Source organism: Cupressus sempervirens, chromosome 11 (assembly GCF_028749045.1).
Source record: "Cupressus sempervirens isolate cs-2001-9-10 chromosome 11, ASM2874904v1, whole genome shotgun sequence".
Taxonomy (NCBI): Eukaryota; Viridiplantae; Streptophyta; class Pinopsida; order Cupressales; family Cupressaceae; genus Cupressus; species Cupressus sempervirens.
The window spans coordinates 347,643,929-347,671,387 of record NC_143128.1 but is presented as its reverse complement, the minus strand read 5'-3'; positions in this window follow the sequence as shown (position 1 = coordinate 347,671,387).

Genomic DNA, 27,459 nt, shown 5'->3' with positions numbered 1-27,459 from the left:
TACATGTCATCGAGGTACTAAAATACATGTGCATAAGTCTCCATAATAGCTAAACATGTATACAAAGTCTTCAATATATTAAAGCATCAAAATATACATAAATCTAGTACTACTAGAGGGACCCCTCAAGATGCATATGAATAGAACGACCCTTTGATCAAGTCTCTTATACATCCGATGACTAAGGTGCAACAATCGAGCCTTCCAAATATATATACATTAGAACTATCTAAACATATATATATATATATATATATATATATATATATATATATATATATATATATATATATATATATATATATATATATATATATATATATATATATATATATATATATATATACACACACACACACACACACACACACACACACACACACACACACACACACACACACACACACACACACACACACGTGTACATGAATATAAGTGCATATAGTTTGAAATATAAATAAATTTACAAACTATTTAAAACAAGAATACATGAGCACTACTAGGTGTCTTAGTAAAATCCTCCCTCTGATATACATGCCCTGACCCAACACTAGATGTAATACTGTGCTCAGTGACCTATGCCTACACAATTTATTTAAATTTTTAATAATTTTTTAATATCTATCTCAACTATTTTTAAATTTCATATATTTAAATGTAAAAAATTATTATATTTGTACTTGGGTCTTAGGAGCTGCAGGATGATCATCAGACTCCATCGTTGTTGGAAGCATGAATGCTAATGATATTCCTAGGGGGAGTATTGTAGAAACAAGATTAGATCATTATCATGATGATATGTTACATTCATGACTGTGTTTTTCATTGATGTCAATAGAGCAATTTTCTATGGTATTTGACAGAAAAACAATGGTAAAGATCAAGTTGGTACATATAGAGCATTGAGTATTATCATTGGAAAGGTTAATGGAAGATACTACTAAGTGTCTAGTATATGCAATTAACCTCAAGAGAAAAAGGTAGTAAGTCTACAAGAAGTTATGTAAGTTTTTGTGAAGATTATTTTGAGATAGAGTTTACAAAAGCATGTTCTATTAAACTTGTTATAGCTCTTAGCATAAATGTTATTTTGAGAAGCAAGGTTAAAGGAGTGTACAAGAAATGTTGGAGATGACATAGTTAAGCTCACTCATCATAATATTACATGTACAAAAACTTATTCAAGTTACAAGGCAACAAATTAATGTTATCGCTAAGTATAACATGTTCTTAATGAGGTCCTATAATAATTAATTGAGAAGGTGTAATAGCCAACTTAGGGAATTTTTTAATGGATTTGGTATAAATGAAAGGTATTTTCCTTTGTTATGTATGTAATGTATGTAAGATTTAAAGAAGCAAGAAGAGTGGAATAGAAGAGAATACTAAGGTTTTATTCTAAGATCTGAGGTTTGATATTTGGATCCAAGGTTCATGACTTGGTCTACAAGGTTTGGCAATGACTAGTCTAGTTGACAGGATAGATGAAAGAGGATAAAGCATAGTTTGAATAATTGTTCTACAAATAATAGTTGAGAGATTAGTTGGATAGTGAAGTTCAGTGGTCATGCCCCATAAGGTATTTGGGTAGTGGGTCCTTCTGTCGTCTACAACTCCTAATAGGGTTAGAATCTCCTAACACAGACTCTTATGTATTGAATGTGTTTATAGACTCTTAACAGGGTCCATCCTCTAACAAGATACATACATACATACATACATACATACATACATACATACATACATACATACATACATACATACATACATACATACATACATACATACATACATACATACATACATACATACATACATACATATATATATATATATATATATATATATATATATATATATATAGGCATCATTCCCATGGGGTTTTCCCTCTGATCAAGGGTTTCCCTAGTTAACAAATTTGGTGTAATTCTGTATGTACATCTTGTTATAGTTTTTGTTTACTTTGATTGAATGGTTAAGATTAATTAAGTTTGATAAATATTTTAATTAGATAACTAATTCACCCCCCTCCTCTTAGTTATTTTGCTGGACTTTTATTTCTAACAATTGATATTAGAGCAACAGGTCCTTAAAGATAAACTTTAAGAACTTTGGGAGATCATGGTGAGAGAAAATAGTCCTAAGTTACATAGAGGAAATTTTGACACATAAGTTATTAGATTTGTACAAAGATTAGAGCATTGAGTTTTTAGATCTAGAATCCTTTTGTTGCATACAAAACAATAAAGGTACAAGTATAGAGAGATCCAAATCCGAAGAAGACATGAAGATCAAAGTAGGTAATGATCTACTTATGAGAAAAGAAAAAGAAGGTATGGACATTTTTGCTTGTTGGACATGTAATGGGTTTGGTCATTTTTCATCTGCATGTCTTAAGAGAATAAGGAAAATTAGGAGTTTAGTTTTTGATGAAGATGAATAATTTAAAGCAAGTATGGAAACATTCTTGAATGATTGTGATGATAAGACTGAATTTGAAAAGTAAGTATTAGAAGAGACAACTTTGGTAACTATTATTGATGATTGTGAAGAAGAGGATAATTCTGGAATTATTAGACAAAATGATGAAGTATTATTTGAGGCAAGAAATGATTCATAGAATGAAGGAGAGAAAACTCAAGAACAAAGTTCAGAACCTAGAACTGAGCTAAGAGTTGAGATAACAACTCCTACTTCTAGTAAGAATATAACAAAGAATCATCCACTAGAGTAGATCATTAGAAGTAGAGATAAAGGTGCGATGACAAGAAGTGGAATCAATGAAGAACTATGTCTAATATTTCAAGTAGAACCCTAGAATGTAGATGAGGCATGTAAAGATATATATTGGACGCAAGCTATGAAAGCAGAATTGGATCAAATAGTGAAGAATGAGATATGGGAATTAGTCCCTAGACCATCAAACAAGAATGTGATAGGAATAAAATGGGTATTTAGGAACAAGATGAATAAACAAGGTGAAGTTTTAAGGAAAAAAAAAAAATTGATATGTAAAAGTTACTCACAGTAAGAAGGAATAGTCTATAGTGAAACCTATGCTCTTGTGGAAAGAATTGAAGTAATAAGGTTATTCTTAGCCTATGCAGCACATAAGAAATGCAAAGTATATCAGATGGATGTTAGGTCAACATTTTTGAATGGAGAACTTGAAGAAGATATATATATATATATATAGAACAACCTAAAGGTTTTCCTTTAACATATGACAAGGACATGGTATGCAGATTGAAGAAAGAATTGTATGGCTTAAAACAAGAACATAGAACCTGGTATGCAAGGTTGGACAAGCATTTGAAAAAACTTGGATTTAGAAAAAACATGGATTTAGAAAAGGTATGATAGACATTAATCTATACTAGAAAGAAATTGATGATGGATTGATGATTTTGGTAGTATTTGTTGATGGTTATATTTGGAGGAGATGATGATAAAAGTGACAAGTTTGTAGAAGAAATGACGAAGGAATTTGAAATGAGTATGATAGGGGAAATGAAATACTTCCTAGGATTATAGTTGTGTAAGATAAAGAATGAATCTTTATTTCTCAGACTAAGTATTTGAAATATCTATTGAAAAGGTTTAGTTTGGAAGCATGTAAACCTATTGGGACACCTATGATAACTAGACACTAGTTATCTACAAAGGATGAGACACCTACTATTGAGAAAAAGAAGTATAGATCTATGATTGGAGGATTACAATATTTGACTCACACGAGGCTAGATATAAAAAATATAGTTGGAATTGTTGCAAGATTTCAAGTTGATCACAAAGAAGCACATTATGTAGTAGTTAATAGGATATTTAGATATTTGAAAGGACACAAGAGTTTAGATTGTGGTATGATAGATCCAATGATTTCACTTTATATGCTTATACTGATGTTGATTGGACATGTAGTATGGATGACAAGAAGAGTACCAGTGGTGGAACATTCATTCTTGGAGGGAGATTGATTTTTTGTGTTAAGCAAGAAGTAGGATTGTATCTCACAGAGTATAGTAGAGGTAGAATATGTTGTAGTAGAAGACAATTGTAATTAAGTTGTTTGGATAAAGTAGATGTTGAAGGATATAAGGATGGAATTTAGTGAACCCATTGTCATACATTGTGATAACACAAGCATAGTGAATATGCCTAAGAATCTAGTGTTGCATTCTAAGACTAAGCACATTTCTATCAAATATCACATGTTGAGAGAGAAAGTTGCAGAAAAGGAAATTATATTGGAGTCTATAAGCAACAAAGAAAATATTGTAGATATTTTCACCAAGCCTACTCCCAAAGAGACTTTTGAGTATTTTCAAGGTATGTTAGGGGTTATGCCCCTACCTACATCAGAGTAGATGATGCAAGAGTGCATCATTCTAGTGATATAGAGCATTATTACTATTTTGGATTGTATGTTGATGCTTCCTATATGGGGGAGCATTTGTGATTGATAGAGTCATCTAAGACTCTTAATAGATATTGTTTTGAAGAGTGTCTCTAGACACTTGAGTAGGCCAGAGACAATTATTGCAGTGATAGATGGTTGTTGAAACCTTTGACATTGATGTCAATGGGAGAGAGATTAGAGCATGAAATTTTTTTTGATACATGTAGAAGTTATAGATTACATTGAGGTATATCAATGGGGGAGATTGATTGATGAAGAGGATTTGAAAAGAAAGGATAACAATCTTTTGCAGTTTGTATTCTTGGAAGTAGATGTTTTTTATCTATGTTTTTATTAATGCCAAAGGGGGAGATTGTTGGAAGCATGAATGCTAATGATATTACTATGGGGTAATATTGTAGAAACATGATTAGATCATTATCTTAATAAAATTTTACATTTATGACTATGTTTGTCACTAATGTCAACATAGCAATTTTTTGTGGTATCTAACAGAAGAACAATGGTCAAGATCAAGTTGGTACAAACATATCATTGAGTATTTTCACTAGTGAGGTTAATGGGAGATACTACTTAGTGTCTAGTATACACAAATAACCTCAAGAGAAAAATAAAGTAAGTCTAGAAGAAGTTATGTAAGCTTTGGTGAAGACCATTATGAGATAGAGTTTACAAAATCATGTTCTAGTAAACTTGTTATATCTCTTACCAAAGTTGTTATTCTAAGAAGCAAGATTAAAGGTATGTAGAAGACATGTTGGAGATGACATGCTTAAGCTCGCTCGTCATAATATTACACGTACAAAAACTTATTCAAGTTAACCGGTGACAGATTAATATTATCACTAAGTATAATGTGTTCTTAATGAGGTCCTATAATAATCAATTGAGAAGGTGTAATAGTCAACGAAGGGAGTTATTTTATGGATTTGGTATAAAGGAAGGACATTTTCCTTTTTCATGTATGTAATTTATGTATAATTGAAAGAAGCACAAAGAGTGGAATATAAGAGAAACAAGTTGATATGTAAGGATAAGAAGAGTAGAGCGAAGTTGGCAAGAACCTCATTGCTGAGGTTTTATTATGAGATCTGAGGTTTGATATTTGGATCCAAGGTTCATGACCTAGTATACAAGGTTTGATTATGATTGGTTTGGTTGACAAGATAGAGAAAAGAGGATAAAGCATAGTACGGACAATTATTCTGCAAGGAATAGTTGAGAGATCAGTTGGACAGTGAAGTTTAGTGGTCTTACCCTAGAAATTGTTTGGATAGTGGGTCCTTCTACCTTCTACAACTCCTAATAGGGTTGGCACAACTCTTAACATGTTTGGAATCTCCTAACAAGGATTCAAAGTCTCCTAAAAGAGAATCATATGTACTAAATGTGTTTATAGACTCCTAACAAGGTCCATCCTCTAACAAGGAATATATATTAATATATCTTTGTAGACATCATTCCCCCAGGGTTTTTCTTCCAATCAAGGGTTTCCCTAATTATATTGGTGGACTATTATTTATAATAATTGGTATCAAAGTAGTAGGTCCTGAAAGATAAAGTTTAACAACTTTGGGAGATCATGGTGAGAGAAGATAGTCCTAAGTCAGATAGAAGAAATTTTGACCAGAAGTTATCAGATTTGTGCAGAGATCAAAGCATTGATTTTTTACATCCAAAATCCTTTTGTTGCATAAAAAAGAATAGAGCCACAAATATAGAGGGATCTAGATCCAAAGAAGACATGAAGATCAAAGAATGTACTAATTTACTTATGAAAAGAGAACAAGAAGGTATGGAAATTCTTGCTTGTTGGACATGCAATGAGTTTCATCATTTTTCATCTACATGCCCTAAGAGAATAAGGAAAATTAGGAGTTCACTTTCTAATGAAGATGAATAATTTAAAGCAAGTATGGAAAGATTCTTGAATGATTATGATGATAAGAGTGAATTGAAAAAGGAAGAGTTTGAGGAGACAACTTTGGTAACTATTATTAATGATGGTGAAGAAGAGGGTAATTTTGGAATTATTAGAAAAAATGATGAAGTATTCTTTGAGACTAAAAATTATTTGAAAATGAAGGAGAGAAAAGGTAGGAAACAAGTTTATAACCTAAAACTAAGCTGATAGTTGAGATTCTAACTCCTAATTCTGGTAAGAATATGACAAGCAATCATCCACCATAGTAGATCATCAGAAACAGAGATAAAGGTGTGATGAAAAGAAGCATAATCAATGAAGAATTGTATCTAATAGCTCAAGTAGAACCAAAAGATGTAGATAAGTCATGTAAAGATAACTATTCGAAGAAATCTATGAAAGAAGAATTAGATCAGACAGTGAAGAATGAGACATGAGAATTAATCCCTAGACTAGTAGACAAGAATGTGATAGGAATAAAATGGATATTCAATAACAAGATGAATGAACAAGGTGAAGTTTTAAAGAACAAAGAAATATTGGTATGTAAAGGTTACTCGCAACAAGAAGGAATAAAATATGATGAAACCTATGCTCTTGTGGCAATAATTGAAGTAGTAAGGTTATTCTTAGCCTATGCACCACATAATAAATTCAAAGTGTATCAGATTGATGTCAAGTCAACATTTCTAAATGGATAACTTGAAGAAGAGGTATACATAGAATAGCCTAAAGCTTTTCATTTAACAAATGACAAGGACATGGTATGTAGATTGAAGAAAGCATTGTATGGCTTAAAATAAACACCTAGAACTTCATATGCAAGGTTGGATTTGCAATTGACAAAACTTGGATTTAGCAAAGGTATGGTAGACAATAATCTATAATAGAAAGAAATAGATGATGGATTGATGACTTTGGTAATATGTGTTGATGATATAATATTTGGAGGAGCTGATGATGAAAGTGACAAGTTTTTAGAAGAAATGAAGAAGGAATTAAAAATGAGTATGATAGGGGAAATGAAATACTTCCTAGGATTACATATTGTCTAGGATAAAGAAGGAATCTTTATTTCTTAGACTAAGTATTTGAAAGATCTATTGAAAAGGTTTGGTTAGTTGGAACACCTATGGTAATTGTATAAAAGTTATCTACAAAAGATGAGACACCTACTATTGAGCAAAAGAAGTACAGATCTATGATTGAAGGATTGTAATGTCTGACTCACATAAGGCAAGATATAGAAAATGTAGTTGGAATTGTTGTGAGATTTCAAGCTGATCCCAAAGAAGCACATTATGTAGTAGTTAAAAGGATATTTAGATATCTAAAGGGAACACCAAAGTTTTGATTGTGGTATGATAGATCCAATGATTTCATTTTATATGCTTATACTGAAGCTAATTGGGCATGCAATATGGATGATAGAAAGAGCACTAGTGGTGGAGTATTATTTCTTGGAGGAAGATTGGTTTCTTGGTTAAGCAAGAAGTAGGACTATATCTCACATAGTACAGTAGAGGCAGAATATGTCGCACCAGAAAACAATTATAATCAAGTTGGTTGGATGAAGTAGGTGTTGTAGGATATAGAGATAGAATTTAGTGAACATGTTGTCATACATTGTGATAACACAAGAACAACGAATATGCCCAAGAATCTAGTGTTGCATTGTAAGACTAAGCACATTTCTATCAAATATCACATGTTGATAGAGAAAGTTTCAAAAAAGGAAATTAGATTGGAGTATGTAAGCACCAAAGAATAGATTGCAGATATTTTCACCAAGCCTCTTCCTAAAGAGACTTTTGAGTATTTGTGAGGTATGTTAGGGGTTATGCCCCTACCTACATGAGAGTAGAAGATGCAAGAGTGAATCAGTCTAGTGACACAAAACACTATTGTTTGTTTGGATTGTATGTTGATGCTTCCTATATGGGGGAGTATTTGTGATGGATAGTCATCTGGGACTCTTGATAGATGTTGTTTTCAATAGTGTCTTTGGACACTTGAGTAGGTCAGAGATAGTTGTTGTAGTGATAGATGGTTGTTGAAACCTTTGACATTGATGTCAATGGGGGAGAGATTGCAGCATTAAAAACATTTTGATACATGGAGAAGTTATACAGAACTTTGAGGTATATCAATGGGGGAGATTGATTGATGAAGAGGATTTGAAATGAAAAAATAATGGTCTTTTACAATTGGTATTCTTGGAACTAGATGTTTTTCATCTATGTTGCCATCAATGCCAAAGGGGGAGATTGTTGGAAGCATGAATGCCGATGATATTCCTATGGAGGAGTATTATAGAAACATAATTAGATCATTCTCATGATGATATGTTAAATTCATGATTGTGTTTATCATTGAATAGAAGTTTTCTATGGTATCTAATAGAAGAATACTGGTGAAGATCAAGTTGGTACAGATAGATCATTGAGTATTTTCACTAGTGGGGTTAATGGGAGATACTGCTAAGTGTCTAGTATATGCAACTAACCTTGAGAGAAAAATATAGTAAGTCTCAAAGAAGTTATATAAGTTTTGGTGAAGTCTATTCTTAGCTACAGTTTATAGAAGCATGTTCTAGAAAACTTGTTATATCTCTTTATGGAGTTGTTATTCTGAGAAGTAAGGTTAAAGGTGTGTACAATACATGTTGGAGATGACATGGTTAAGATTACTCATCATTATATTACATGTAAAAAAATTTATTCAAGTTACAAGGTGATAGATTAATTTTATCACTGAGTATAACATTTTCTTAATAAGGTCATATAATAATTAATTGAGAAGGTGTAATAGGTGACTCAAAGAATTTTTTAATGGATTTGGTATAAAGGAAGGACATTTTATTTCGTTATGTATGTAATGTATATAAATTGAAAGAAGCATGAAGAGAAAAATAAAGGAGAAACAAGTTGATATGCGAGGCTAAGTTTAGCAAAGAAAAGTTTGAAAGAACTTCATTGCTGAGGTTTTATTTTGAGATCCAAGGTTTGATATTTGGATCCAAGGTCCATGACCTGGTTTACAAGGTTTGACACTGATTGGTCCAATTGATAGGACAAAGGATAGAGAATAAAGCACAATATGAATAATTATTCTGCAATAAATAGTTGAGAGATCAGTTGGATAGTGAAGTTCAGTGGTCTTGCCCATAAGCTATTTGGACATTGGGTCCTTTTGCATTCTACAACTCCTAACAAGGTTGGAATCTCCTAACAGGGATTCAAAGTCTCCTAATAGGAACTCTTATGTACTAAATGTGTTTATAGACTCCTAACAAGGTCCATCCTCTAACAACAAATATATATATATTAGTATATCTTTGTGGACATCATTCCCACCGATGTTTTCCATTTGATCAAGGGTTTTCCTAGTTAACAAATCTAGTGTAATTATGTACGTACATCTTGTTATGGTTTTTTTTTTTTTTTACTTTGATTGAATGGTTAAGATTAAATTAAGGTTGATAAATGTTTTAATTGGATAACTAATTGACCCCCCCTCTCAATTATCTTGGTGGGCTATTATTTCTAATAATTATACCATCTATTGATGCACCTCTAGTGTCAACATCCCATCCTAATGCACCAGCAATGATGAGTGATGTGGCATGTGTAACTAGCTAGGTAATGGTGTAGAATTAGTGCCAGGTCAGAATAACATGTCCATGTATGATGAAAATCCCATGCTCTGACTAGTATCAACGTCAGCTTGCCCTCATAACTACACACCAAAATCATCAAGGCCCTTAGTTGTGATCCTTACATCTCCAACTCGTATGCCCAAGCCATCTATAGAGTGTCATGAGCCCAGTGTAGAATGTTGTGAGCTATGTTGTGTGGCAACTATCACTGGTGTGGTCTATGCCTATAGAACTATGGGGCTCTAATGCAGTCTAATGGTGTCCATCACTAAGTTACTGGTATCCCCTATGTATTAGAAATATAACTAATACCTTGTAACAAATCCTTCAAAAAATAGAATGTTGGATCCATATGTGTGTGATGTCCACAAAGAGCACAAACATCACCTGGTACTAGAAGTCTAGCAGCTCTATATGCCTCATTAGGGGAGGTGCCTAAAGTGCTATTCGATGCCTCTGAAGATGCTTGACCTAGACAAATCTGTCAACTATGAATATAGTTACCAAGATAGTCAAATGTGATACTGGCAGTTGCAAATGCAATATGTCCAATACTATTAATTGCTCCCCTTTGGGAAGCAATCACAACTCCATCGGTAATGGGAGCTATTGTTGGAGTCATCGGAGGAAGTCTTTGCCCAATGAACTATTTGACATTTGGAGGTGGTAGGCATTGTGTACTATGATACTAGTCATGATCTGTGATCCAACCATGTCCCTATCTATAATAATCTAGAATATCTAATTAATTGACATTGAGTCCCTTGCAAAACTCAACATACAATAGTTGTGCAAAATAAAGAGGTATCTAGTTGTTATTAGGATAATGACCAGGTGTGGCTAAGAAATAAGGATAGATCATACTAGTGTTAAAAGGAACTATGCAACATGCCACTTAATAGCCCCTCACCCTTCCCTAGGTACCTTCATATGATTGAAACAAATCTTGTTTGATGACATCTTTGGGGGCCACCCTCTTGACATCATACAAAGATTCATCTCCTGAAATCTCAGTTCTAAGCTCCCTAGATATGGAAGCTAATACATTAGGGGTAAATGAATGATATGCTCTAAATCTAGCAATCAAATCCTATAAACTCCTACATATGGTTGCACATATGTCTCTATATAAACCATCATTAGAAGACAGTATAGACTACTCTAATCTAATAACCTCATGCTCTACAAATGCAAATAATGCATCAATATCAATGCATGGAGGTACCATAGTAGGAGCCTCACCAGGAACTCCAAAAGGAGCCACACTAGGAGCTGCACTAGGACCTGCAATAGGAGATGCACTAGGAGCCATAGCATGAGCCCTACCATGATCCCCACCACAAGCCACAACATGAGCCCCACCATGAAACCCACCATGAGTGACACCATGAGCAACACCACAAATTACACCACAAAAAAATTAGGAGTTGCAACAAGAGGAGTCACAATAGGAGCCTCATCACCCTCATGTTGATGAGCAAGCTGATCTTGTGAAGTCATATCTACACTAATCTAGCCAATATATATTATAAATACACATATACATACATGTAGTCTAGTACACAAATGTATATTTAAAAGATATACATCATACATCATCTAGTCTACACATCAATATATCATACATGAGAAAGAGAGCTTGTTAGGGTTATAGTTAGGGTTAGGGTTAGGGTTAGGGTTAAGAATTAGAGTTATAGTTCTTGGCTTATCAATAAGGGTATAGTTGTTCAATTTGGGTTAGCTTAGGGTTAGGGTTGCAATTACAGTTATATAATTAGGGTTTGAGTTAGAGTTAGAACTAGTTAGGGTTCAAGCTATCTAGTTAGAGTTAGAGAAATATAAAATTAAGATTAGGGATTGAGTTAGGGTTAGGGTTACAAATAGAGGTAGGGTTAGAGTTAGATTAGGGTTAGATTAGAGTTAGTGTTATGATTTGAGTTTGAGTTTGAATTAGGGTTACGATTAGAGATAGAGTTAGGACTAGGTTATAGGGGTATAGTTATAGTTTGGGTTAGCAAATTAGGGTTATTGTTATGTAATTACAACTTTGTAATTAGGGAATTACAAAACTATCTAGGTTAGATATAGGGTGAATTAGGGTTAGGGTTAGGGTGGAATTAGAGATAGGATTATGACTAGGGTTAGATTAGGGTTAGGGTTAGGGTTAAGAATTAGAATTAGAGTCTAGGGTTAACAATAGGGGTATAGTTAAAGTTTGGGTTAGGGAATTAGGGTTATTGTTATGTAACTACAACTTTATAATTGGGGAACTACAAAATTACTTGGGTTATATAGGATGAACTAGGGTTAGGGTTTGGGTGGAATTAGATATAGGATTATGATTAGGGTTATGATTAGAGATATAGAGTAAGGACTAGGGTTATGGTTATGGTTAGAATTAAAGGGTTATCTAGTTAGGGTTTGAGTTTGAGTTAGAATTAGAGTTAGGGTTAGGGTTAGAATTAGAGTTAAGGTTAGGGTTGGATTAGGGTTTGAGCTTGAGATAGGGTTAGATTAGGGTTTGAGTTTGAGTTAGGGTTAGATTAGGGTTAGAGTTAGTTAGAGTTAGGTTTTGGCTTATGGTTAGGGTTAAGAATTAGAATTAGAGTTCTAGGGTTAGCAATAGGGGTATAGTTAAAGTTTGTGATGCAGGAGCATCCAAAGGTATAAGGGCAATCCTGTGTCACCCAAAAAAAAATGTACTTAGACTTAGTTTCTGTTTCATATGTTTTCATTTTTGGATACCCATTTGGGTCAAATAAAGGTTCCAACTCTCACAGTTCCACTATCAGTGTTCTAGGATAGAGTATTTGAACACTTTGGGATATGTGTAAATGCCAAAAAAATAGGAGTATGTAATTGAGCCATCATTTTGGTGAACTAGGAGGTGTAAATTGGCCAAATGAATGTAGTTGCAATTTAGAGCATTCCAGAAAAAGAATCAGGTCAAAAGGCCCCACGGTTTGAAAGTTATCATAATTTTTTAGTTTTTGGAGACCTCCTAAGAATGCTTCAAATTTTGGTTAGGGGCATTAAATGACCATGAAAAGGGTTGAAAAATGGGGGATGAGTGAAGCTGGTCCATAGGGCTATAGAGCACTTCGAGAACTTTCTAAAAATGTAAACGGTTCATCAATCGAAGATACAGTTCAAAAGTTATGCCTCTCGAAAGTTTGGTTACCGTTTTTGGATTCTTCTAGATTTGCACCAACTTCTAACGTGGCTTCTGGAGCCTTCTACTTGGTCAGTGGATGCCTACTAGCACTTTCTAGAATGTACTCCTAGTCCTTAACCCTCTGAGGTCTATATAAGGACATTTTTGGCATTGTAAAAGGCAATTCGGAGTGGAAATAGAGAGGAGGTACCAAAGGGAGAAATTATCTCCAGTCTTGTGCTATTGTAAGCCCTTAGGCCATGTTATGAAGTCTATTTTCTCTGTACTGAATGTACTAGCTTATTTTCACAGTTAATACAATTTCCCTTTTCTTGTTATATCCATTCTATGCTTGGGTTGTGTCCCCATCAGTTTGGTTAGGAAATTAAGGTTATTGTAATGTAATTACAACTTTATAATTAGGTTTTGAGTTTGAGTTAGGATTATGGTTAGATTAGGGTTTGAGTTTGAGGTAGGGTTAGATTAGGGTTTGAGTTTAAGTTCAGGTTAGAATAGGGTTTGAGATAGGGTTAGATTAGGGTTTGAGATAGGGTTCGATTAGGGTTTGAGTTAGGGTATGAGTTTGAGTTTGAGTCAGTTAGACTTAGGGTTTGGCTTAGGGCTAGGGTTAAGAATTAGAATTAGAGTTATAGGGCTAACAATAGGGGTATAGTTAACATTTGGGTTAGCAAATTAGGGTTTGAGTTTGAGTTAGGGTTAGATTTAGGGTTTGAGTTTGAGTTAACTAGAATTAGGGTTTGGCTTAGGTTAGGGCTAAGAATTAGAATTAGAGTTCTAAGGTTAACAATAGCAGTATAGTTAAAGTTTAGGTTAGAAAATTAGGGTTATTCCTATGTAATTACAACTTTATAATTAGGGTTTAAGTTTGAGTTAGGGTTAGATGAGGGTTTGAGTTTGAGTTAAGATTAGACTAGGGTTTGAATTTGAGTCACTATTAGATTAGGGTTTATGTTAGGGTTATATTAGGGTTAAATTTAGGGTTTGAATTTGAGTTAATTAGACTTAGGGTTTGGCATAGGGTTAGGGTTAAGAATTATAATTAGAGTTCTAGGGTTAACAATAGGGGTATAGTTAATGTTTGGGTTAGCAAATTAGGACTATTATTCTGTAATTACAACTTTATAATTAGGGTTTGAGTCAAAGTTAGGGTTAGATTAGGGTTAAAGTTAGGGTTTGAGTTTGAGGTTGAGTTAGTTAGAGTTAGGGTTTGTCTTAGGGTTAGGGTTAAGAGTTAGAATTAGAGTTTAAGGGTTAACAATAGGGGTATAATTAAAGTTTGGGTTAGCAAATTAGGGTTATTGTTATGTAATTACAACTTTAAAATTAAGGTTACAAAACCACCTGGGTTAAATATATAGGGCGAACTAGGGTAAGGGTTAGGGGTGGAATTAGAGATAGGATTATGATTAGGGTTATGATTAGAGATATAGAGTTAGGACAAGGGTTAGGGTTAGGATTAGAGTTAAAGGGTTATCTAGTTAGGGTTAGATTAGGTTTTGAGTTAGGGTTAAATTAGGGTTAGAGTTTGAGTTTCTAGAGTTAGTTAGAGTTAGGGTTTGGCTTAGGGTTAGGATTAAGAATTAGAATTATAGTTCTAGGGTTAACAATAGGGGTATAGTTAAAGTTTGGGTAAGCAAACTAGGATTATTGTTATGTAATTACAACTTTATAATTAGGGTTTAAGTTTGAGTTAGGGTTAGATTAGGGTTGGAGTTTGAGTTAGGGTTAGAATAGGGTTAGAGCTAGGGTTACAGTTAGAGTTAGAGTTAGGGTTTAGCTTGGGGTTAGGGTTAAGAGTTAGAATAAGAGTTCTAGGGTAAACAATAGGGGTATAGTTAACGTTTAAGTTAGCAAATTAGGGTTATTGTTATGTAATTACAACTATAATTAGGATTTAAGTTTGAGTAAGGGTTAGATTAGGGTTTGAGTTTGAGTTAGGGTTAGATTAGGGTTAGATATAGGGTTTGAGTTAGAGTTAGAGTGAGCTAGACTTAGGGTTTGGCTTAAGGTTAGGATTAAGAATTAGAATTAGAGTTCTAGGGTTAACAATAGGGGTATAATTAATGTTTGGGTTAGCAAACTAGGATTATTGTTATGTAATTATAGCTTTATAAATAGGGTTTGAGTTTGAGTTAGGGTTAGATTAGGGTTAGATTGGGGTTGGAGTTAGGGTTTAAGATTGAGTTTGAGTTAGTTAGAGTTAGGGTTTGGATTAGGGTTAGGGTTAAGAGTTAGAATTAGAGTTCTAGGGTTAACAATAGTGGTATAGTTAAAGTTTGGGTTAGCAAATTAGCATTATTATTATGTAATTACAACTTTATAATTAGGGTTACAAAACTACTCGGGTTAAATATATAGGGTGAAATAGGGTTAGGGTTAGGGGTAGAATTAGAGATAGGATTACGTGATAAGGGTTACAATTTGAGATAGAATTAGGATTAGTATTAGGGTTAGGGTTAGAATTAAAGGGTTATCTAGTTAGGGTTTGAGTTTCAGTTAGAATTAGAGTTAGGGTTGGGGTTAGAATTAGAGAAGGGTTAGATTAACTTGTTTGAGTTTTAGTTAGGGTTAGATTAGGGTTTGAGTTAGGGCTTGAGTAAGAGTTAGAGCTAGAGTTAGAGTAACAGTTTGGGTTAAGATTCAAACAAGGGTTATATATAGGGTTAGAGTTTTTGACTTATTATTATGTATTTTCTAATGTTAAATACAATATTTTTTCTAAATTTGTTTCCTAATCTTAAATTAATAAATTTCTATTATTCTAGAATAATGTTTTTTAATATTTTCTTTTTTTTTCTAGTATTTTAAAAATATTTTCAAATGTTTTTCAAATTTTTTTCTATTATTTTTTCTAATGTTTTCTCTAATATTTTTCTAATAACACTAATATTTTATAAAAAAAATTCATAATGCTATACTAATATTTTTCTAATATTAGTGATTTTAATTTATTTTAAACTTTTTGCAATTTTTTTCTTATATTTTCTAATATTCTATAATAATAATTTTTTAATATTTAAAAAAAAATTCTAATACTTTCTAATAATTTCCAATTTTCTCTAGATTGATTTTTTAAATATTTATTAATAATTTTCTAATATTTTGTAATGTTTTTTCTAATATTTTTGAATATTTTTCTAATAAGACTAATATTTTTCTAAATGTGTTTTGTAATGTTATACTAATATTTTCTAATGTTCTAAATTAATAATTTTTTAATATTTTATGATTTTCTAATATTTTAGACTATTATTTTATTAGTATTTTGTATACTATTTTTCTAACATTTTGTAATATTTTTGTAATATTTTTTAATATTCTATAATAATATTTTTAAATAGTTTTAAAATAATTTCTAATTTTCTAGACTAATTATGTTTTAAAAAATATTTTTCAATATTTTTCTAATATTTTGTTATATTTTTCGATGTTTTTGATTAAGTAAAATAGGTTTTTTATAGGGGTTCCTAAAACCCACCAGTTAACAACAAAAATAAACTAAGTAGTTCATGTCTAACTAAAAAAGCATCAGAAAAAACAATAGGCCAGGCCCGACCAATAGTCGATATAAAAAAAGGCCAAAAGCAAGGAAAGCAGATAAAACCAAGACAACTGATCAGAGAATGAGATCTTTAGCTAGCTCCAATTCTTTAACTCCATCTCTTCCTTAGCCTCTGTCTCATTGGTCTTTAAGTGATTGTCATCTTGAGAAGCTAGCTCAACCTCTTTCTCTTTTCCACTCTACTCTTTCTACTTGGTCTCTCCTCCTACAAGGAATTATCCTCCTTAGTCTTCGTGGTCCCATCAATGTCCTTTTCCTCCTTATCCTTTTTCTTCTCCTCCGTCATCCCATGAAGTTGGATGATATTATCATTTAGGCCTTTTATAATACTAAGACTCTAATTAGCTAAGCTATGAAGTGTAGTCTCCATCCTTTCCACCCTCTTCTCGATCTCTAAAACCCTTACTTCTAGACTACCATAATTAACATTCTCTCCCACCCCATATGGCCTATCCTAACCCTACGTCCTATACTTTAAATCCTAAATTTCATGAAATATCCATTTGAAGGACCTAAAATTGTCCATGAGGCTATTTTTGGCACTATTCAAGAAATTCATACCTATCTCCCTTGCATTATCACTAAGAATAACTAGACTACCTGATCAATGAGCTCTTCCAGTTGAATAGTCTCATCCCTTCCCTTGATCACCTTTGGGTTAATGTGTTCTCTAAATAGCCCCATCTTGGCTATACCTACATTGAAATTCCTCCAAGCAAATTTTCTCCCCTTCTCATCTAGAGAAATTGTAGTTTGAACTGCACCCTCTCCCTCCTTCCTTTCTTCCTAAGCCTTTGAGAACCTGTCCTTCCCCTTTCCTTGAGTCTTCTAAATCTCCTTATCTCCCCTTCTTTTCCTTTTGACTGAACTTGCCTCCTTCCTACTAGCCTAAGCCTTGCTAGGACCAACCACTCTCACATTAATTTCCCTATCCAAGTCCATCCCTTCCTTCTCCTCATTATACTCTTCCTCTGACTCCTCCTCCTATTTTATCCTTTTCTCTAAGCCTCTCCCTGGCTTCTTTTTATTCTTCTTCCCCATATCCTTTATGATTTTCACCACCTCCTCTTCTTGTTTCAAGTACAAACCTACACTATCTTTTGTGTCTAACAAGAGGTAAGAACTCTTAGTTTCATTAGAAGAAACTATCTTTTGGGTGTTAGTTTGTGGTGACTGATCAAGAAAGTATTGTACATACTTCATAAATTCTTTCATGCTTGAGGCATCATCCCAAAAAAAATTTTGGCCCTATTTTATCAAGATTTTGGGCCGACATGTAATTATTAATTATAACCCTAAATGTGTAAAAATACTTGTATAAAAGGGCTTAGGGTCAGGGATTGTTTCATAAGGTGATGTGAAATTGATTCTTGTGGTCATATTGAGCTATAAGGGATTATAGATTATAATCAGGTTGTAATCACTAGATCTAAAAATATTGGACTTGCTATTTAGTGGATGTAGCCGAGGGTTTGGGTGAACCACATTAAATCTTGGTGTGTTGTGTTCTTTTCTATGTGATCTATTACTTTTTGATATTGTTTATATATGCATGTAATTTTTATCTTTTTCCATGGTTTAATACTAACAAGTGGTATTAAAGTGAGGTTTCTTTTTAGTTATTCTTTGTAGGAAAGTCTCATAGTTGAGTGGGAGAAATGGTAGACAAGGGTAAGCTGAGAGTTGATAGGCTTAATGGGTAGAACTTTCAATTATGGAAGATGCAAATGGAAGACTATCTATATCAGAAGGATTTATGGAATCCATTGGAAGGCAAAACCAAGAATCAGGGATCTATGTCAAATGATGAATGGGATCTTTTAGATAGAAAGGCACTTGGAAGCATTTGATTGTGTCTGGCACCATCAATGTCATTTAATATTACAAAAGAAAAGACAATAGAAGAGTTGATGAAAACCCTAGCAATACTATATGAAAAGTCCTCTACTTCAAAAAAGGTATTTCTCATGAAGCATTTATTTAATATAAAAATGGTAGAAGGTGGATCTATTGTAAATCATTTAAATGACTTTAATACTATTACTAGTTAGCTACCTTCTGTGGGTATCAATTTTGGTTGAACAAATTAGGTCTCTCTTGATTTTGTGTTCTTTTCCTAAAAGCTAGAATGGCTTGGTAATAGTTGTGAGTAATTTTGTTCCTAGATCTAGTACCCTAAAATATGATGATGTGATCAGTGTTATTTTAAGCAAGAAAAATCATAAGAAATCCTCAAGTGGATCTACATTAGGAAGTGTTTTGAATGCACAAAGTAAAAGCAAAACAACTAAAAGAGGAAGTAATTCCAGAAATCATGAGAAATCAAGAGGAAAGTCAAAGGGGAGGAGGTCTCAATCAAGAGGACTAAATAACTGTTGGTACTATGGGAATCTAGGGCACAAAAAGAAAGATTGTTGGCATCAAGAGAAAAATGAAGGAGATAAACTAGATGGAGACAAGGAGGAAAATGTGGTAAGTAAAAAATCCAAAGAGGATGCATTGCTTCTATCTTTAGAAAGTGTTGATGATTCATGGGTTTTAGATTCTAGTGCTTCATTTCATAATACACCTCATAGAGGTTATTTCATTGATTATGTCAAGGGGATTTTGGACCTATTTATTTGGAGGATAATGAACCTTGTCATATTGTTGGAAAGGGAAAAGTTAAGTTTAAATTGCAAATGGGAATCATTTCCTACTACACGAGGTAAGACATTTTCCAAGGCTAAGTAGGAATTTAATTTCAACAAGGCAACTTGGTGATGAGGGTTGTGTAGATACTTTGAATGATAAAAATTGTAAGGTTTCAAAAGGTTCCCTTGTAGTAGCAAAAGGTGTGAAAGTAGGCACCTTATATCTTTGTACAGGTCATATTGTTCCTTTTACTTTAATTATTTCATAGAAAAATGAATGTTCAAGAATAGTTGCTGTAGTCGAGTAGGGAGAACAAATAGCTGCTATAAATTTTGATACAGTGTTGTGGCACAATAGTCTTGGGAACATGAGTGAGAAAGGTATGAAAGTACTTCATTCAAAGAATGTTTTACTAGATCTGAAATGTGTTAATATGGATTTCTATGAAAGTTGCATGTATGAAAAACAAAAGAGAGTGAGTTTTGTGAACACTGGGAAGGAAAACAAAAAGGAGAAATTAGAGCTTGTGCATACAAATGTATGGAGACTAGCTCAGGTATCTTTCCTTGGCAACTCTCATTATTAAGTCACATTTATTGATGATGCAACTAGAAAATTATGGGTTTATTTACTTAGATAGAAATCTGATGTATTTCAAATTTTTAAGAAATGGAAATGCTTGGTTGAAAATAAGACTGGTAAGAAATTAAAATGTCTTAGATTTGATAATGGTGTTGAGTATTGAAGTCATGAATTTGAAGATTATTGCTCCACTAGTGGTATTCGTAGATAGAAAACTATTCCAAGGACTCCACAGGAAAATGGAGTGGCTGAACGCATGAACATGACTATAAAGGAGTGTGTAAGGAGCATGAGGTTACATGCTGGGTTGCCCTTACACATGTGGGCTAAGGCTATTAGTACTATTGTATGTTTGATTAATAGAGGTTCCTCTACTCCTTTGGGCTATGGTATTCCAGAGGAAACATGGACTGGTCAGAAGGTGAGTTATTCTTTTCTCATGACCTTTGATTGTGAAGCTTTTGCTCATATAGATTCTGAAAATAGAACCAAGCTAGAAGCTAAGGCAAAGAAATTTGTATTTGTTGGGTATGACATTAATGAATTTGGTTAGACTTTGAGATTTTAAAAATCATAAAATTATAAGAAGCAAGGATGTCATATTCAATGAGAAAGTGTTATACAAAGATCTGTTGTAGTAACATGAGAAGAAAGAAAATGATTATGTAGTTCTAGATGATACTCCAAAAGATGATGTTCTAGCCATTCCTCATGATGTGCAACAACTGCAACAACAAATATCCCACACACCAATGAACGTTAGATAATCAACTAGGAAAATTAGACCTCCAAAAAGTTTTTCTCCCTCTTTGTATTATATTTTACTTACTGATGCTGGTGAACTTGAATGTTATGATAAAGCTATGCAAGTGAATACAAAGATTTAGTGGGAGTTTGGAATGAAAGATGAAATGGACTCTTTACTAAAGAATAAGACATGGAATTTATGCAAGTTGCCTGTAGGTAAAAGAGCTTTATAGAATAAGTGGGTTTACAGGTTAAAAGAAGAGGATATAGGTAAGAAAATATTTAAAGTGAGGTTAGTTGTGAAAGGATTTGCACAAAAAAAGGGCATTTACTTTGATGAGATATTTTCTCCTATTATAAAGATGGCTTCTATCTGTACTATTTTAAGTCTTGTGGCTATTGAAGATTTGTATTTGGAGTAGCTTAATGTTAAAACAACCTTCCTTCATGGTGATTTGGATGAAGAGATATATATGGCTTAGCCATAGGGTTTTCAGGTCAAAGGTGAGGAGAACTTAGTGTGTAAATTCAAGAAAAGTTTATATGGCTTGAAGCAAGCACCTGGGCAATGGTATCTGAAATTTGACAATTTTATGCATGAGCATGGACACAATAGGTGTCATTTAGATCATTGTGTTTATTTGAAGAGGTTGGATGATGAAAACTATATTATTTTATGTTTATATGTTGATGATATGCTTGTAGCTAGGTCTAACATGGATCATATTAAGGGGTTTCCACACCAGTTAGCACATGCATTTGCTATGAAGTATTTGGGGGTAGCAAAAGAAATCCTTGGTATGAATATTTGTAGAGATAGGAAGCACAAAAAATTAACACTATCTCAGGCTGATTATGTTGAGAAGGTGTTGCAACATTTCTCTATGAAGAATGCTAAAGCTGTCAGCATACCTTTACCTAGTCATTTGAAGTTGACTATGGTGATGTGTCCCAAGATACAAGAGAGGAGGATAAGATGTCCAAGGTACCCTATGCTTCAGTTGTAGGAAGTTTGATGTATGCTATGTGTTGGGGAAAAGATTGTACTTTCAACTATTTAGCAAATTCACTCTATGCCCAACATGCAAAAATTACAAAATGTCCACAATAGTTGAGAAAATATCATGTTATTCAATTTTCTCTTTGAATTTTAAAGGTATAGCTCCCTTATAAAATTTTCAATGAGTTCAAAATTATCTTTTCACTTTTACCAGAAAGCACCTAAGGATCTCTCACTTTCTCTTTGGTAGTAAGGTAAGAATCAATACAAAAAAAAAACATTGATTGAACCATACTTCCACAAAATATCTACTTCAAAGAATGAATAACAGCATAAAATGATATCAATCATTCAAACACCTTAATTGAAATGAACTTATAGTAAGAATAGTAACCAAATATCTCGAACCAATAAACTAGAATTCACAAAGTAACAATGATTTAATACTTCAAACACCAAGTTTCCCAAGCTAAATTCAAGATGATATGTGTGTGGGTGTGTGTGTGTGTGTTAAACCTTCTTTATGCATATAGTCATTCAAAAAGTAAAACATCTATATACTATCCTTTGATTACTATCTATCAAGCATCTACTTATTAGAGTTTTTAACTATCTATTTCTAAACTTAATCAGTTCAATGCCCCAACATTTATAGTTCCATTACAAAATCTAAAAGGCCTCCATCAAAACCCAATCATTTTGATTAAAACAAGAAATAGTTATGAATGAGAAAGCAGTTATGAAATAGGTGTCAAAATGCAACTAAAGTAACTATTTTATTCAAGCCTCACCGCCAATCTTTTCTTCTTTGCCCATAGTCCGATGCACCAGCTTCTAGCTCCAAAAAGTGTTCATGAACTCATGCATCACATGGGAATATGGATTTTTCAAACTCAACACCTTGGCCCTACATGTGTCCTTCTACTATTTGAACTCCCTTATCTTCAAGCTATGATGTGGCATGAGGTCCTTGCTGAGATGTAACATTGACTCAATTTTCAATGCAGTGAAGTCATTATCACTAGGTGATTCATTATCCCTAATCTATTCAATAGCTTCATTGAAGCTCTTAGTTAGTGTCTTAGAATCCATATTCCTATTGTCAAACTACAAGATTCCCATAGGACTTTCTACTTTCATATCTTTTAGGAGTTCTTCATGCATTCTAGTGACTTTGTACTTGATGCCTTGCACTTCTTTAATTGTCTCCTTATAAACTAACTCCTTCCAACTCATGTTGTTTTTCATGATAAATAGCATGCAAGGATCTACATTTTTCATAGGATTCTCATTCAGAAACTTGAGCACCCCAAACCTCTTGACTTTAGTTACTTGAAAAACAATCACCTGACACTAGCTTTTCTCTACTTCCCACCCAAGGATCAAAGTTTGAATCTCTCCTAGTAGTGATTCCCCTTTGGCATATACATTTATGAATTCAAAAATAAACTTATTACCTTCTTTAATGATGACTTCTACCCAATCCTTCATGGCATCCGATAGCAACTTTCCTCTTTGCATTTGCTTCATCAGTTGTTGACTTCCAATAGAATTCAGATCAAAAGCTTGGGGAGCTTGAACAACTGGTAATGCACTGAGATTCATTAAGGAATCAATATATGCAGCCATAGTCATTACCATGCCCTTAAGCTCCTTTTTCTCTTTGCTATCCTTCTCAAATTGAGTTCGCATGTGGTCAGCAAAGAATTTGAAGAAGTGATTACCAATGCTTCTATTAATGGTCCCTAACTCAATCAAGATAACTTTGAAACCGTCATCATCAATATCACCAAACTCTGTTTTCTACTTGTATGTGGCTATTTTAGTAGTTATCTTCCCAGTCACTAGGTCCTTGGTTAGGTGGGCATCTGTCTTTAAATTCTTAACCTTTGAACCCTATGTAGCATATTTAGTTACAATGCCCTTCATAGGTGATCTAACTAGTTGCATACTTCTTTTCTTGTTGATTGTGCTGGATAGCCAGGCAAGGATAGCAGGACCTATAGAAATTGCTTGAGGGTTTCTAGTGGGAGTCATAAATTTTAGTTGATCCACGTTAGGAGCCTTGATGAATTCTACATCACCATTTGTGCCATTTGAGAAATTTAGACCATCAATTGAATCCTTCCCTTGAGTTGACATCTTCTTTGTTTGAACTTTGTGTTGCTTAAGGGCTTCAAATTTAGCTCGAGACCTAGTCCTCAGAGCCATGTTTTGTATATGGATAGGTGTCCTCCTTTGTTTACCTTGAACCAATTCACTACCTGTAATAGGAGAGGAAAGTGGGATGTCAGAAGATGATGGTTTAGAAAAGGAAACCACCCCTGAAGAGGGTTTATTGATAGCTTTCTTGCTATGCTTCCTTAGCTAGTCATCTGTGTAAGTAAATATAAATCTAGCTCTTAGATTTATATCCTCCTCCTCATCGTAGTTCCAATCTATTACCAATGAATTCAATTTGTGAGATTCTTCCCAACTTGGTTCAATTATATCTGAGCCATCCTCAATGACCCCCTTTGTTTTGAACTTCAACCTCAGGGAATTGATTTACTATAGTGTTAACCTTGAATGATCTCTCCTTAAAACCTCCTCCTCATCCTTACAATCTTTCCATAAATCCTCTAACTATGGAGTTGTTGATGAGTGGCCTACAAGCCCAAGAATCTGAACTACATATCCTTTGCTATCAAAGTTTCTTCTACTATCATAGGAACCAAAATTGAATCCAAGTAAATTGCTTCCAATAACAAAGGCATTAGTCATACTATTATAGACCAGAGAACCCAACTTAATCAGGAAGGCTATCTCCAAATCCTCCTATGGTAGATTATCCTTAATAGTAGAGAATAGTTTCCTACAAATATAAGCTAAGACAAATCAATCTAGAGCATATCAAGGAAGTTTTACTAGTTCCTCTTTGAATTTTCCTTTTCTTAAGTGAGTAAACCTAGAAAACTATATAAATTAACTTCCATATTGTTGAACTAACCTTTGAGGTTCAGGAGACAACCTAGGCATTGGTGTTTTCTTCAAAGTTGTATGCACATTTTCAATAAATACATCATGAATCTTCCTAAAGTTCTCTAGTGTTTTATCTTTTTGCAACAGAGGGCAATATTGGTACATCATTATTTCTTTACTCCCAACTTTGTGAGGAAGAGAGGTAAGGTCACAAACATAGGGAATACAATAAGTCAAGTAGGAAGCCATATAGAAATCTTCCCTTGACTCTTTGGTATGCTTAAGCTATGTCCTTAGTGAACTAGTTATAATATCTGCCCAGTCCATCCATTGTTCTCCCTTTAAGATAATTTTGATATATCTATACATCCATTCCTCAAAGAGGAGAACATTAGTAGAACCTTTGACTCTATGAAATAACACCACAAGGTCATGGATATGAGGTTTAAGGTGATCTTTAGTGATAACCTTGGGTAGCCGAGAACCTCTGCCATACATGGTCTCAGTCCATTTCCTAGCTAGAGTATTGCTAAATTGGTTTGGAGTTTCTTGGTATTTGGCCTAGGTTTGAATAGGGGAGAATGCAACAAAAGTACCTTTAGACAGATGCAATATAGAAGCAATAGTGTCTCTCAAAATTGAGATTACTATTTCACCATCCTTTTTCACAATACATTTGCTCCTAACATCATAGTGGTCAATACACATTTGGAGCAACTGAGGACTCAAAAGAGATGGGAGAAAAGTTGTAGCTTCAAGTGGTCCACTAGGTAGAACTTGCATGCACCCTTTTGATTTATTAGCATACTCAAGGAAATTCACTTGCAAATTCTCTACCTTAACACCCTCTAAATTTGTATCACTTATGACAGGCTTTCTATATTCTAGACTTGAAACATTTCCAAAGAAATGCAAAACAAACTTCATCCTTAATCAAAATAGCAAGGCTTCAAACTAATTTTCATGAAAAACATAGAGATTGTAGAAAAAAAACAAGGATGTCTATGTTTATCACCTGTAATTTTCCAAAAAACTACAATTTTCCCTTCCTTCCTTAATAGTCTCTTATCTAAACTCCCAACTCTGTGCATGATAAACAAAAAAAGAAAGTTGAGCTCATTTTAAGAAGGAGAAACACTTACGTGTGGAAGTAAAGGCTCATTATACCCATTAATGAAAAATAACTCCTTGTTAAAGATCGCACATTCAAAAGCCTTGTGATATAACCATTTCATTTAAAAATTCACCTTTGTGGCTATACTAATAATGATAAGCTTTATTGCAACATCCAATCTCTTTTCTAGCTGCAAATTTTCTACTTTTTCTCATAATGATGATTTTGCATTAGGAATAAAAATGTCCTTCAAATCATAACTCTCTGACATAATCATCAATTCCTTGTAAAATGACGATGCATCATACTCCATAATCAAATTTCACCAAGATGACTCCACCATTGAACGACTTTGAACTACTTTGAACCAACATTCAAAGTGGTTGTAATTTAGAAGAACACTTTATTAGATGGGTGCACACTTCTTGCAAGAAATATTATTAGTGTAAAACCTTTGGTTGAACTACTTTGAATGACTTTGAATCTAGGTTCAAAGTGGTTCAAAGTGGTTCAAAAGAAGGGACTACAACAAGAGGCTTTTAGGACTTGCACAAAACTTTAGATAATGATGAATATACAGAGTGATGAAGGAAAGACTTTCAAAATCCAAGGAAAAAGCTTTAAAATATGGTGACTCATGGACAACTAACACTATGGTATGTACCAAGCTAGATATTGCACATGCAGTGGGAGTTATTAGCAGGTATATGAGTCATCTAGGAATTGAGCATTGGAATGTAGTTAAATGGACTCTTAGATATTTGAGAGGAACATCCAATAAGTGTTTACACTTTGGGGGCTCTACTACTAATTTACAGGGCTATGTTACTTAGATTTGGTAGGGGATATTAATACTAGGTGGAGTACTATAGGCTATGTCTTTACTATTGGTGGGGCAGCTGTGAGTTGGGTTTCTAAGTTACAAAAAGTTAATGATTTATCCACTATAGAGGTAGAGTGGCAGAGTATGTAGCTGCTACAGAGGAAGCCAAGGAGATGATATGGCTTTAATTTTTCTTGGAAAAATTGGGCCACCCTTAGAAGGATAATTATTTGCTTGCAAATAGTCAAAGTGCCATTCATCTTGCAAAGAATTCAGCTCTGCATTCTAAGACCAAACACATACAATTTTGGTACCATTTCATTCGGTCAATTTTGGAGGATGGACAATTAAAGTTGGACAAGATACATATAGATGAAAATCTATTAGATATGTTTACAAAGGTAGTAATAAGGGAGGAGCTAAACTCCTCTTAAGCTTCAGTTGGTCTTCTAGATTGAACGTGAATAAATGAGCAATAGAGTCCAAGGTAGTTTGATCTAGTGGGAGCCTCATGGAGTAGCTACTTAGCTATAGGATCAATCTCCAAGTGGGATATTGTTGTTTAGTGTGGATCTTGATCAGTCCCCAAGTGGGAGATTGTTAGTTTGTGGTGACTAATTAGGAAAGTACTGTACATACTTCATAAATTCTTTGGGTGAAATTTGTTTTTGGGTCCTATTTTATTGAGATTTTGGGCCAACATGTAATTATTACTTATAACACTAAAGTGGTAAAAATACTTTCTTAAAAGGGCTTAGGGTTAGGGATTATTTCATAAGGTGATACAAAATTGGTTCATGCGACAATAGTGAGCTGTAAAGGATTACAGATTATAATTAGGTTGTAATCATTGGATCAT